General features: G+C 40.5%; 1 protein-coding gene across 7 annotated transcripts in view; it reads left to right on the top strand.

Annotated features, from left to right (window-relative positions):
- Positions 1–13,920, top strand: part of add3a (adducin 3 (gamma) a) — a 328,092-nt gene that overhangs the window by 139,208 nt on the left and 174,964 nt on the right. The window lies entirely within an intron of this gene.

The raw sequence follows: 13,920 nt of genomic DNA, 5'->3' as shown, positions 1-13,920 counted from the left end.
TTTTCCAAAATAAATCAACTCAAGTTATGGAAAAAAGTGCCAACATGGCCTTGCCATATTTAATATTGAAGTCACAAAGTACATTATTTTTTTAACATGCCTCAAAACAGCAGCTTGGAATTTGGGACTTGCTCTCCCTGAGAGAGCATGAGGAGCATGTGGAGGTTTAGGTGGGCGGGGTTGGGAGACAGGGTTGTAGCGTCCCATAAGAGTGAGTGCTGCAAGGTTTTTTTTTGGTATTTGTTCTATTGTGTTTATGTTGTGTTACGGTGCGGATGTTCTCCCGAAATGTTTTTGTCATTCTTGTTTGGTGTGGGTTCACAGTGTGGCGCATATTTATAACAGTGTTAAAGTTGTTTATACGGCCACCCTCAGTGTGACCGGTATGGCTGTTGACCAAGTATGCTTTTCATTCACTTGTGTGTGTGAAAGCCGTAGATATTATGTGACCGGACCAGTTTATTGGCACTCTGTACTTCTCCCTATGTCCGTGTAAACAGCGGCGTTTTAAAAAGTCCTGAATTTTACTTTTTGAAACAGATACCGATAATTTCCGATATTACATTTTAAAGCATTTATCGGCCGACAATATCGGCAGTCGGATATTATCGGACATCTCTAGCAATCACATACTTTTTCCCCCAAATCAGTCTTTTTTTATCTACAGTACACAGACAATATTTTAGTACTGATAATATTTAATCTATTACAATTGAAAAATATGTTCCAAATGTTAATGTTACACATATTCATAAATAAATGATAAATGGGTTGTACTTGTATAGCGCTTTTCTACCTTCAAGGTACTCAAAGCGCTTTGACACTACTTCCACATTTACCCATTCACACACACATTCACACACTGATGGAGGGAGCTGCCATGCAAGGCGCTAACCAGCACCCATCAGGAGCAAGGGTGTAGTGTCTTGCTCAGGACACAACTGACGTGACGAGGTTGGTACTAGGTGGGATTTGAACCAGTGACCCTCGGGTTGCGCACGGTCACTCTCCCACTGCGCCACGCCGTCCCTAAATTAAATATTTTAAAATTTTAAATATGTTAAAAATGTGATCTGGAATGTTTTTTTCCCTGTAAAAATTTGTGTATGAGACTGTGGTTCCTCCGCTGGATGAGATATTATCGGACATCTCTAAAATCCGATCAGAATCAGAAACGCTTTTTTTAATCCCCTTAAATGATATCTACATGTAAAATTCACCTTATAATAGACACATTAACGATTTCAGACTTTTTTTTTTCTTTTTTTTTTTTTTTTTTTTTACAAGGGGTATCAGCACATTTTTAAACACCCAGTTTTAGCTTCAACTTTGGGCGGGTCTGCATCACCTGGTGGTGAAGTCTGAAGGCTATACTAAAAAAAAGTGCAGTTTCCTTTAAACATGGGTCATGCCCACAGTGGTTGTGCATATAGGCATACACTAATGAGTTTGGACTATAAATCACTGAAAGTATCGTGTGTGTGCGTGTGTGTGTGTGTGTGTGTGTGGATATAATTAGCTGCCATACAGATTCTTTCCTGGTATTGTTACAGTTGGGGTTGCAATGTAACCCACAAGGCTGTCTATTTTAAGAGGTGGCGGCCTGTAGATACACAAGCAGTCACACTTTTGGAGTTCTCCTCAAGTATTCGATGTGGGTGTTTGTCTGTGACATTGCCCAGTGCTCCCAATGGAACTAGTAGTTGTAGTTAATACTATGATTAATGTTAATTAAAAACTAAACATGAGATATAAATAATAATAGAAGTACAATTGTTTGTATATGTTGTATATATAATTAGTGCAAAGGTTTAATATGTACACAGGGATATTTCACATGCCTGTATTTTGTATTAAATTGAACTACGTTCGTGCTGTTTATAATGTTGTTTTTATTATTTTATTTTATTTATTTATTTATTTATTTCGGCAATCTTCACATAAAACAAAGAACAACAACAAAAAGACACTCATTTGAGCAATGATTGAGCCGAAAGGGTGTAGGTTGAAGCAACGCTTATATAAACCTACCCCATCACAACAAGAACAAGGTTCAAAATATATAAAATCTAAAACATGCTTCACTTATATTCCTTTTTTATTAAACAATATATAAGCAACATATATGTTGCACACGTCTCATATACACAGTTTAACATTTAAATCAAACATATACATTTGTACACTTATATATATATATTTATATATACACAATTTATTTAAATTACATAAAAAGTGGTAATATATACATTTTAATATAACCTATATGCATAATTATGAAATCATAAATTGTATTTATATACATATTATATATTATTGTCTTTCTAAAACAATGTTTGCTCTTCTTTCTTATATTTACTAATAATAAATGATTTAAAAAGCTTTTTAAACTGGTTTATGTTGGTGCTGTGTTTTATTTCATCCTTTAAACAGTTCCATATTTGAACCCCTGCTATTGTTATACTCATTCGTTTCTGCGTTGTTCTACAATATTGGATCTTAAAAAGTAGTTCTCCTCTTAAATTATAATTCCCTTTCTCTCTGTAAAAATCTTCTCTGTAACCCTGTTGGAAGTGAATCTTTACTTGCTTTATAAATCATTTGGGCAGTCTTGAGTTGGATGAGATCTGGTAGTTTTAAATCAAATGTTTTTATAAATAATCCATTAGTGTGTTCTCGGGGTCCTGTGTTATGGATCAGTCTGATGGCCCTTTTTTGCATTATGAATAGTGGTTGGATGTTTGCATGTTCTCCCCGTGAATGCGTGGGTTCCCTCCGGGTACTCCGGCTTCCTCCCACTTCCAAAGACATGCACCTGGGGATAGGTTGATTGGCAACACTAAATGGTCCCTAGTGTGTGAATGTGAGTGTGAATGTTGTCTGTCTATCTGTGTTGGCCCCGTGATGAGGTGGCGACTTGTCCAGGGTGTACCCTGCCTTCCGCCCGATTGTAGCTGAGATAGGCGCCAGCGCCCCCCGCGACCCCGAAGGGGAATAAGCGGTAGGAAATGGATGGATGGATGGGTTGGATGTTCGTCCTGTGTGTATTTCCCCAAACTTCTAGACAGTAACTCAAATATGGTAAAACAAGTGTACAATAAAGAGTGTGTAATGTTTTTTGATTAAGAATGTGCCTTGTTTTACCCAGGACAGCAATACTTCTCGCCAACTTCCCTTTGATGTATGTAATGTGTGACACTGATCTATTGTCTGCTCTAAATGTCAAAATAATATATTTTTTTTATGCCTCAACGATGCCACCCCAAAAATAAAAAAAGAGAAAAACAACAAAAAAACAAACAAAACAAACCAAAGTAATAATAATATTAACAAATTAATTACTAAAAAATATATAATAATGATAAAACATATAATAATATAATATAAACAGATAGTAAATAAATACATAGAAAAAAAAAACTATAAACATATGGACTGGACTCACTATTATGTTAGATCCACTATGGACTGGAATTTCACAATATTATGTCAGACCCACTCGACATCCATTGCATCTGGTCTCCCCCTAGAGGGGGTGGGGGGTTACCCACATTTGAGGTCCTCTCCAAGGTTTCTCATTGTCATTCTCATCGACGTCCCACTGGGTTGTGAGTTTTTCCTTGCCCTTATGTGGGCGCTGAACAGCGGATGTCATTGTGGCTTGTGCAGCCCTTTGAGACACTTGTGATTTAGGGCTATATAAATAACCAATGATTGATTGATTGATTGACTTCCAGCAGATCCTGTGGTCCAAGATCACACCCAAAAATTTGATTTTGTTTACTCTTTCTATACTAACATTGTCTATGTATAATTTTACATCTACATCATTTCTCTTATTTCCAAATAACATAAAGTTAGTTGGGCTTCACGGTGGCAGAGGGGTTAGTACGTCTGCCTCACAATACGAAGGTCCTGCAGTCCTGGGTTCAAATCCATGCTCGGGATCTTTCTGTGTGGAGTTTGCATGTTCTCCCCGTGAATGCGTGGGTTCCCTCCGGGTATTCCGGCTTCCTCCCACTTCCAAAGACATGCACCTGGGGATAGGTTGATTGGCAACACTAAATTGGCCCTAGTGTGTGAATGTGAGTGTGAATGTTGTCTGTCTATCTGTGTTGGCCCTGCGATGAGGTGGCGACTTGTCCAGGGTGTACCCCGCCTTCTGCCCGATTGTAGCTGAGCTAGGCGCCAGCGCCCCCCGCGACCCCGAAAGGGAATAAGCGGTAGAAAATGGATGGAATAAAGTTAGTTTTATTTAGGTTTAATGAATGTTTATAATGTGTATTTATAATAAGTTGTGCAAAGGACATTTTATAATTTTCGGAAGTTTATTTTGTACTTGAAATTGTTTATAGGGTTAGGCGCAATAAGTGTTTAACTTCAGCCTAAACCCTTTCGGTCTGCAACATTTTTTATTTTCAATCTATGAATGTACAACTGTTTGTTTGCTTTGTTGACCATTGACCGAAGAACAATAAACATGAAACAACGGTTTCCACAAAGGACCAACTATTTGAACCAGAATAAAACCACAGGTTTTTACGGCTCTGCAGCAAATACTATTGTTCCCACTTTGGCCTGTGACTAACTCTTGTAGGTTTTTTTTGTTTTTAATTGTACCCTTCCCATTTATTTTCTACAATGCAGGGTGATTCAAAATCATCACGCATGTATTCAGTTCCATTTATCCATTTTCTACCGCTTATTCCCTTTGGGGTCGCGGGGGGCTCTGGTGCCTATCTCAGCTACAATCGGGCGGAAGGTCGGCGTACACCCTGGACAAGTCTTCACCTCATCGCAGGTATTCAGTTCTAAGGCCTTGTAATAGACTGAATCAATGGTTGTTTGATACAGATAGACATATAGTTAGTACTTGATTGATTCCTTCAGGAGAGTTCCTTTAGGAAAATTACAAATTCAGCAGCAGTGTACAAAATTGAGATCGAATTTAAAAAGTAATTAATGGGGGTATAAATGGAAACAAAATAAAAGAATATTACAATAACAATATAAATAAAATGCAACAATGAGAATAAAAATATAACAGTAAAATAAGAATATAACAAGAGAAACTAGGCAGTATTGACCATGTTATGAAAAAGTATTGCACTGTTATTGTTTTGCATCCCCTGTCATCCTAGTACCCCCCCACCCCTCGCCCCAGTGAGGAGTTGTACAGTCTAAAGAAGTTTTTGAGTCTAGTCGTCCTGCACTTGGGATGAAGCAGTCTAGAACTGAACAGGCTCCTCTGGCTACTGATAAGGCTATGCAGAGGGTGACTGGCATCATCCAGGATGCTCACTAGTTTTTCCACAGTCCTCTTCTCTGCCACCGTCACCAGTGAGTCCAGTTTCATTCCGATCGTAGAACCGGCCCGCCTGGTCAGTTTCTCCAATCTGGAGCTGCCCTTTTTAGAGGTACTGCCCTATTACTTTGTCAAAATTATTAAGGACAAGTGGTAGAAAATTCATTATTAATCTACTTGTTAATTTACTGTTAATATCTGCTTACTTTCTCTTTTAACATGTTCTATCTGCACTTCTGTTAAAATGTAATAATCACTTATTCTTCTGTTGTTTGATACTTTACATTAGTTTTGGATGATACCACAAATTTGGGTATCAAACCCAATACCAAGTAGTTACAAGATCATACTTTGGTCGTATTCAAAGTCCTCATGTGTCTGGGGACATAGCATACATTTAAAAAAAAACTAAATAATATGTTGTGATATCGACGTAGTCATAGTAGTATCGACTAGATACGCTACTGTACTTGGTATCATTACAGTGGCTGTCAGGTGTAGATCCACCAAATGCGTTTGTTTACATTGTGACCCCGGTGAGCTATGTTGTGTATTGAAACATGTTTAGCTACTCCTCGTCCTGCAGGGATGATACTTGTAAGAAACTTACTTTATTTGTCGCCATGGAGACCACCAGGATTAGAGATTTAGAAGTAGCTCCAACACTGCCGACTGGGGCCGGACTTTAGCCGCTAGCTAGCTAGCCATGTCTTAAAGCCCTCTTCCTGAGGGCGTTACAGTGGTATAACTTCACCTTTATCGTTGGTTTTTAAGCCAGAATGCATCCGTTCTCCCTTTTCTGTCTACACACTGTGTCTGCTTGTAAGTACTCCGTGATTGTGCGCTGCCGAACATGCTCGTCTGCTCGTAAACCAACAATGACACGACATGACGACGACGGGGACGCGGTGGGTGACGGGCTGATACTTTTCAGAGGCGGTATAGTACCGAATATGATTCAATAGTGTCGCGGTACTATACTAATACCCGTAGACTTTTCAACCCTATTACTATCTGTTTGATTCTCCTATTCTCTAAGCCAGGGGTGCCCATTACGTCGATCGCGAGCTACCAGTCGAAAGCTGGGGGTGTGTCAGTCGATCTCCAGCCAGGCTTTTAAAAAAATAGACCTAAAAATTAGTGATCATCAATCTTCACCAAGACGTCACTTAAATGACATTCACGGTACCGGAGGGTCTTGTGAGATGACGCTGGCTGCTGCAAGATCATTATTATTAAAAATGACCGAGAGGAAGGCGAGAAACACTTTTTATTTCAACAGACTCTCGCGCCGTACCTTCCGTCAAAACTCTAAAGGCCGACTGCACATTTCCTATCTTCACAATAAAAGCCCTGCTTCATGCTGCCTGCGCTAACTAAATACAGAGTCTCGGAAAACTGGCGTGCACAAGCGATCCCTCAGAAAGCTGGCGTGCACATCACTTGTGCACGCCAGCTTTCCGAGACTCTTATTTTGTTAGCGCAGGCAGCAAGAAGCAGGGCTTTTATTGTGAAGATAGGAAATGTGCAGTCGGCCTTTAGAGTTTTGACGGAAGGGACGGCGCGAAAGTCTGTTGAAATAAAAAGTGTTTCTCGCCTTCCTCTCTGTCATTTTTTCATAATAATGAACTGGCAGCAGCCAGCGTCATCTCACAAGACCCTCGGGTGCCGTGAATGTCAATCAAGCAAGCTACGGAATTTGCCGCCAATGTTTTTCTTGTAAAGTGTATGGAAGCTGGATGAATTAGATGCCAAAAACCAACCACTTTCATGTGGTATTGTACAGAAAGGACAACTTTTTTTCTCCTCCATTTGAAAATGTGGGCGTTATCATCATTACTGTCTGATTCCAATCAATGCAAGTCATCAGAATCAGGTAATACACCAACTTATGTTCTTGTCTTCGTGAAAGAAAGACATCTATATGTGTTACACATGCTTGTATTATCATTAAACACATTCAACTTGTTTACAAAAATGTCTCTTTCATAAATAAATAAATATAAATGATATATATAAATGAGGTAGATCCCCTCGAGTTGGTCAATTGAAAAGTAGCTCGCCTGCAGAAAAAGTGTGGACACCCCTGCTCTAAGCCAAGTTGAATCTCAGTTAAAATCAGATTTTACTCCCTGGCGTTCAAATCCAGTTAGGAAGAATATCTTGGTCGTTTTTATACATTTATTTATTACAATTTAATTATTTTTGGTGATATATTTTGCCTTTCTTTCAAAGTGTATTTTACTATTGCATTTTATTCATCTTTCTGGCTTTTAAAGTAGTTTCCTATGTCTGTACATCACTTTGGCCAATTGGGGTTGTTTTTAAATGTGCTTTATAACTGAATAAACCAAACTGAACTGAACTGAACTATTAACCGAGAGAGGTACCAGAGGTATCAGACGACCCAACGGACCTCCTCAAAAAAATGATATTTACATTATTAGAAATGTTATGATTGTATTGGTAACGAGTTCAACAGTTACAAAAATCATGCATGCAAAGTTATTTACATTATATGCATTATTTTTTTGACTGAGCTAAAATAAAATAAAAAATGTTCCTTGTCCAGTCGTATACCTTGTCATGGTAATTTTCTTAAAAGCAGGGGTCCTGCCAGAAATTCCGGCCCCTGTGATCTCCTCCTTTCAGTCAGTACCTGCCAGTCAGGGCTCTTGGACTTGTCCCAACTCTTCCTCACTGCAATGTGCCCCTACTTAAAATTTGTCTAAAATTGTGTTTTGTACCCGTGAACCAATTATTGATGAATATATGGTCACACCCCCCATACAGACTATGCAGTAAATGAACAACATGATTTAAACTCTTGGAAGTTGAGCTACATTAATAAAGACCTTTTAATATGCCACTACTTCTCCAGGCAGCATCATTCTGCACAATTCCACACTGGCATTGAAGCAGGAGTTTAGAACATTCTGGGAGAGGTCCTCCAATGTCGTAGAAATATTACCGTGCCAGCGTTGTTTATTGCTCCTCATGCATTGTTGCTGCCTTTCATATTTGAAGGTTTTTGACTAGAAAATAGCAGCACGGTGCGACAGGGGCTAGTGTGTGTGCCTCACAATACGAAGGTCGTGAGTTCAATCCCGGGCTCGGGATCTTTCTGTGTGGAGTTTGCGTGTTATCCCCCGTGACTGCGTGGGTTCCCTCCAGGTACTCCGGCTTCCTCCAACCTCCAAAGACATGCACCTGGGGATAAGTTGATTGGCAATACTAAAATGGTCCCTAGTGTGTGAATGTTGTCTGTCTATCTGTGTTGGCCCTGCGATGAGGTGGAGACTTGTCCAGGGTGTACACCGCCTTCTGCCCGAATGCAACTGAGATAGGCTCCAGCACCCCCCGTGGCCCCTAAAAAGGACAAGCAGTAGAAAATGGATAGATGGATGGACTAGAAAAGACAAAATAAACACAATTGCTAATAGGAATATAATGGCAGGGCTTCACGGTGGCAGAGGGGTTAGTGCGTCTGCCTCACAATACGAAGTTCCTGCAGTCCTGGGTTCAAATCCAGGCTCGGGAACTTTCTGTGTGGAGTTTGCATGTTCTCCCCGTGAATGCGTGGGTTCCCTCCGGGTACTCCGGCTTCCTCCCACCTCCAAAGACATGCACCTGGGGATAGGTTGATTGGCAACACTAAATTGGCCCTAGTGTGTGAATGTGAGTGTGAATGTTGTCTGTCTATCTGTGTTGGCCCTGGCGACTTGTCCAGGCTGTACACCGCCTTCCACCCGTGTGCAAAAGGGAGGAGCGGTAGAAAATGGATGGGCATTCAATTATACACTTGCATTGTTTATCTGCGATGAGGTGGCGACTTGTCCAGGGTGTACCCCGCCTTCCGCCCGATTGTAGCTGAGATAGGCGCCAGCGCCCCCCGTGACCCCAAAAGGGAATAAGCGGTAGAAAATGGATGGATGGATGGACGTTTCATATGATTCGGAAAAAATTGTCTTGGTTATCATACAGCCAAAAATTGCATCCAACACATTAGTCTCTTTGTTCATCTATCATTCAGCGGAAAAAGAAAATCTCAAGTGATGACAACTCGGTCTCTGTGCCTTTTCTCTTTGCATTTGATTTTGGCTTGATGTGAATCCACCATTTGGCCAAAGAAAGTTGCAGAACCTTAAAAACACCATTGAAATCATACAAAGTGGTACCTGCTTGGCTCTTCCGTTTTTGTTCCTCGCCGTCTTTGCCGACCGGGATCTTTAATTAAGGTAATAATGAATGAAATTGTATCCATTGCATTCACGGTGGCACGGGGGTTAGTGCTTGTGCCTCACAATACGAAGGTCCAGAGTAGTCCTGGGTTCAATCCCGGCCTCAGGATCTTTCTGTGTGGAGTTTGCATGTTCTCTCCGTGACTGTGTGGGTTCCCTCCGGGTACTCCGGTTTCCTCCCACCTCCAAAAAAATGCACCTGGGGATAGGTTGATTGGCAACACTAAATTGGCCGTAGTGTGTGAATGTGAGTGTGAATGTTGTCTGTCTATCTGTGTTGGCCCTGGCGACTTGTCCAGGCTGTACACCGCCTTCCACCCATGTGCAAAAGGGACGAGCGGTAGAAAATGGATGGGCATTCAATTATACACTTGCATTGTTTATCACATATAAAAGTATAATCATCTGCCCATTGATTGATTGATTGAAACTTTTATTAGTAGATTGCACAGTACAGTATATATTCCGTACAATTGACCACGAAATGGTAACACCCGAATACGTTTTTCAACTTCTTTTAAGTCGGGGTCCACGTTAATCAATTCATGGTACAAATATATACTATCAGCATAATACAGTCATCACACAAGTTAATCATCAGAGTATATACATTGAATTATGTGATTTATGTTAATATCTTTGGGTTTCTGGGACTGATTCAAGTTAAAGTTAAAGTGAAAAGTACCACTGATAGTCACACACACACTAGGTGTGGCGAAATTACCCTCTGCATTTGACACATCCCCTTGTTCCACCCCCTGGGAGGTGAGGGGAGCAGTGAGCAGCAGCGGTGGCCACACTCAGGAATCAAAATTAATTAATTGATTAATTGGATTTGCTGTATCCAGCCATCCATTCTTTACCATTTGTCCCTATCGGGGTCGCGAGGGAGCCTATCCCAGCTGCAATGGGGCGGAAAGGCGGGGGCACCTTCTGGATAAGTCGCCACCTCATCACAGGGCCAACATGATAGACAGACAACATTCACACTAGGTCTAATTTTAGTGTTGCCAAGCAACCTATCCCTTGGTGCATGTCTTTGAAGTGCCTGAAGGGAAGCCACTCAGTCACAGGGGGAACATGCAAACTCCACACAAAAAGACCCCAAGCCCGGGGATCGAACCCAGGACCTTCTTATTGTGAGGCACCAGCGCTATCCCCTGTGCTACATTATTTCTTATGAAAAACGATTCGGATCTTTTGGAACAGAAACTGAGTTACCATTGTATTCTAGTGCTTTGCCTTCACTGCGGACTCTTCTCAGTTTAATTTTTGTTGCTGATTTAAGCGTTTTCCTGAGTAGCAGTTTTTGATTGATTGAAACTTTTATTAGTAGATTGCACAGTACAGTACATATTCCGTACAATTGACCACTAAATGGTAACACCCTTAAAGGTTTTTCAACTTGTTTAAGTCGGGGTCCACGTTAATTCATGGTAGTTGTCGCCATCCTAACTATGAGTGGCATTTGTTCCTCACCGTTGCTGTTGTCATAGTAGGTCTGGTTCAGACTGCAGGATTGAATCCCTATTTTAATCTACTATGGCACTTGCAAAAGAAACAAGAATACACCTCTTTGGTGAAGGTAATACACTCCAAATAAAACGGGGATGAGAATAACAGGCAAAAATGGGTACATTGGTACCGTAGATCTTAAATTAGCTGCCTGTTGTAGAGTGTGTAGAACAGGCTTGGGCAATTATTTTGACTTGGGGGCCAAATTTTGAGAAAATAATGTGCCTGGGGGCCGATACAACAATGTCTGATTGAATGCTAAAAAAGTTATGATGGACCGCCTTAAAAAACAGAATGGAATTTCAAGCTTTTTTACTAATGAGACACCCAGAATGTACATGAAAATAAAGAATGTGGGATTTACAATATCAACTATGAACGCTATAAAACACTGAATATTGACAACGTATGAACGCCACACCCCCTCTCGATCGACATATTGTACAATCAAGCGAAACGCAACAAAAATGTAACAAACACAGGGAAATATAAACGCAAAAAAACTAGAAAAAAAAAATCAAACCCGCATTTCAGGCCTGCCTCTCTGGATACACCCACTCTGCTTGGTGCCTCGTCTGAGCTGCTGTGACTTAGATGACCATAGTAACTAATTAGATGACCATAGTGACTAAATAGATGACCAATGTAACTGGTATATCATGCAAAACAGAAGATTCCAACCATTGAAAGACTTTGTATAGTTGAAGACTCAAGGTCACTTGAAAACATCACTGCACATCAAAAATGGCAGCTACAGTTTCCATTTTAAAAATCCAAACAAATTATTTGGGATTGTCCGGCGGGCCAGGTTGAAAAGCCTAACGTGCCCCATGTGGCCCCCGGGCCTTAATTTGCCCAGGTCTGATGTAGAAGGTTTAGTGTTGAGTATAGAGATGTCCGATAAAATCGTACTGCCAATATTATCGGCCGATAAATGCTTTAAAATGTAATATCGGAAATGATCGGTATCGGTTTCAAAAAGTAAAATGTATGACTTTTTTTAAAACGCCGCTGTACGGAGTGATTCACGGACGTAGGGAGAAGTACAGAGCGCCAATTTACTTTGCATGCCGGTCCAATCACATAATGTATATAGCTTTTCACAGACATAAGTGAATGCAAGGCCTACTTGGTCAACAGCCATACAGGTCACACTGAGGGTAGTCGCATGAACAACTTTAACACTGTTACTAATATGCGCCACACTGTGAACCCACACCAAACAAAATTGACAAACACATTTCAGGAGAACATCCGCACCGTAACACAACATGAACACAACAGAACAAATACCCAGAATCCCTTGCAGCACTAACTCTTCCGGCACAACACAATATACAACCCCGCCCACCTCAACCTCCTCATGCTCTCTCAGGGAGAGCATGTACCAAATTCCAAGCTGCTATTTTGAGGCATGTTAAAAAAATAATGCACTTTGTGACTTCAATAATAAATATTGCAGTGCCATGTTGGCATTTCTTTTCCATAACTTGATTTGATTCATTTTGAAAAACCTTGTTACATTGTTTAATGCAGTGGTTCTCAAATGGGGGTACGCGAGATATTTTTAAAATATTATAAGAATAGCAACAATTCAAAAATCCTTTATAAATATATGTATTGAATAATACTCCAACAAAATATGAATACAAGTTCATAAACTGTGAAAAGAAATGCTACAACGCATTATTCAGTGTTGACAGATAGATTTTTTGTGGACATGTTCCATAAATATTGATGTTAAAGATATCTTTTTTTGTGAAGAAATGTTTAGAATGAAGTTGGTGAATCCAGATGGATCTCTATTACAATCCCCAAAGAGGGCACTTTAAGTTGATGATTACTTCTATATGTAGAAATCTTTATTTATAATTGATTCACTTGTTTATTTTTCAACAAGTTTTTTAGTTATTGTTGTATTTTTTTTTCCAAATAGTTCAAGAAAGACCACTACAAAAGAGTAATATTTTGCACAGGTATACAATTTAATAAAATCAGAAGCTGATGACATAGTGCTGTATTTTACTTCTTTATCTCTTTTTTTCAACCAAAAATGCTTTGCTCTGATTAGGGGGTACTTGAATTAAAAAAATGTTCACAGGGGGTACATCACTGAAAAAAGGGTGAAAACCACTGGTATAATGCATCCAGTGGGGCATCACAGCAAAATTAGGCATAATAATGTGTTAATTCCACGACTGTATTCTGTATATCAGTGTCGGTTGGTATCGGAATCTGTAATTAAGAGTTGGACAATTCCGGATATCGCCAAAAAAGCCATTATCAGACATCTCTAGTTGAGTGATGTTCCTGGCTTCTAACCTGCTGCAAACGTAATTTGTTCACTTCGATGAACATTGCAGCCAATAAACAGTAAGCTATGAGGTAGAGGGAGCTCCTTTAGTTAATTAAAAATATAAATGGGTGGCATGCAGTCAATGTCACTGAAGGTTGGTGTGAGAAAACATTTACCAGTCAACAGATGTAATATAAAGAGCCTCCTAGTGTTTATCCATCCATCCATCCATCATCTTCCGCTTATCCGAGGTCGGGTCACGGGGGCAACAGCCTAAGCAGGGAAGCCCAGACTTCTCTCTCCCCAGCCACTTCGTTTAGCTCTTCCTGGGGGATCCTAAGGCCAGCCGGGAGACATAGTCTTCCCAACGTGTCCTGGGTCTTCCCCGTGGCCTCCTACCGGTTGGACGTGCCCTAAACACCTCCCTAGGGAGGCGTTCGGGTGGCATCCTGACCAGATGCCCGAGCCACCTCATCTGGCTCCTGTCGATGTGGAGGAGCAGCGGCTTTACTTTGAGTTCCTCCCGGATGGCAGAGCTTCTCACCCTATCTCTAAGGGAGAGC

This window comes from Nerophis ophidion, linkage group LG20 (genome assembly GCF_033978795.1).
Source record: "Nerophis ophidion isolate RoL-2023_Sa linkage group LG20, RoL_Noph_v1.0, whole genome shotgun sequence".
Lineage (NCBI taxonomy): Eukaryota > Metazoa > Chordata > Actinopteri > Syngnathiformes > Syngnathidae > Nerophis > Nerophis ophidion.
The sequence above is the reverse complement of the archived record's forward strand: the minus strand, read 5'-3'. Positions and strand labels throughout refer to the sequence as shown.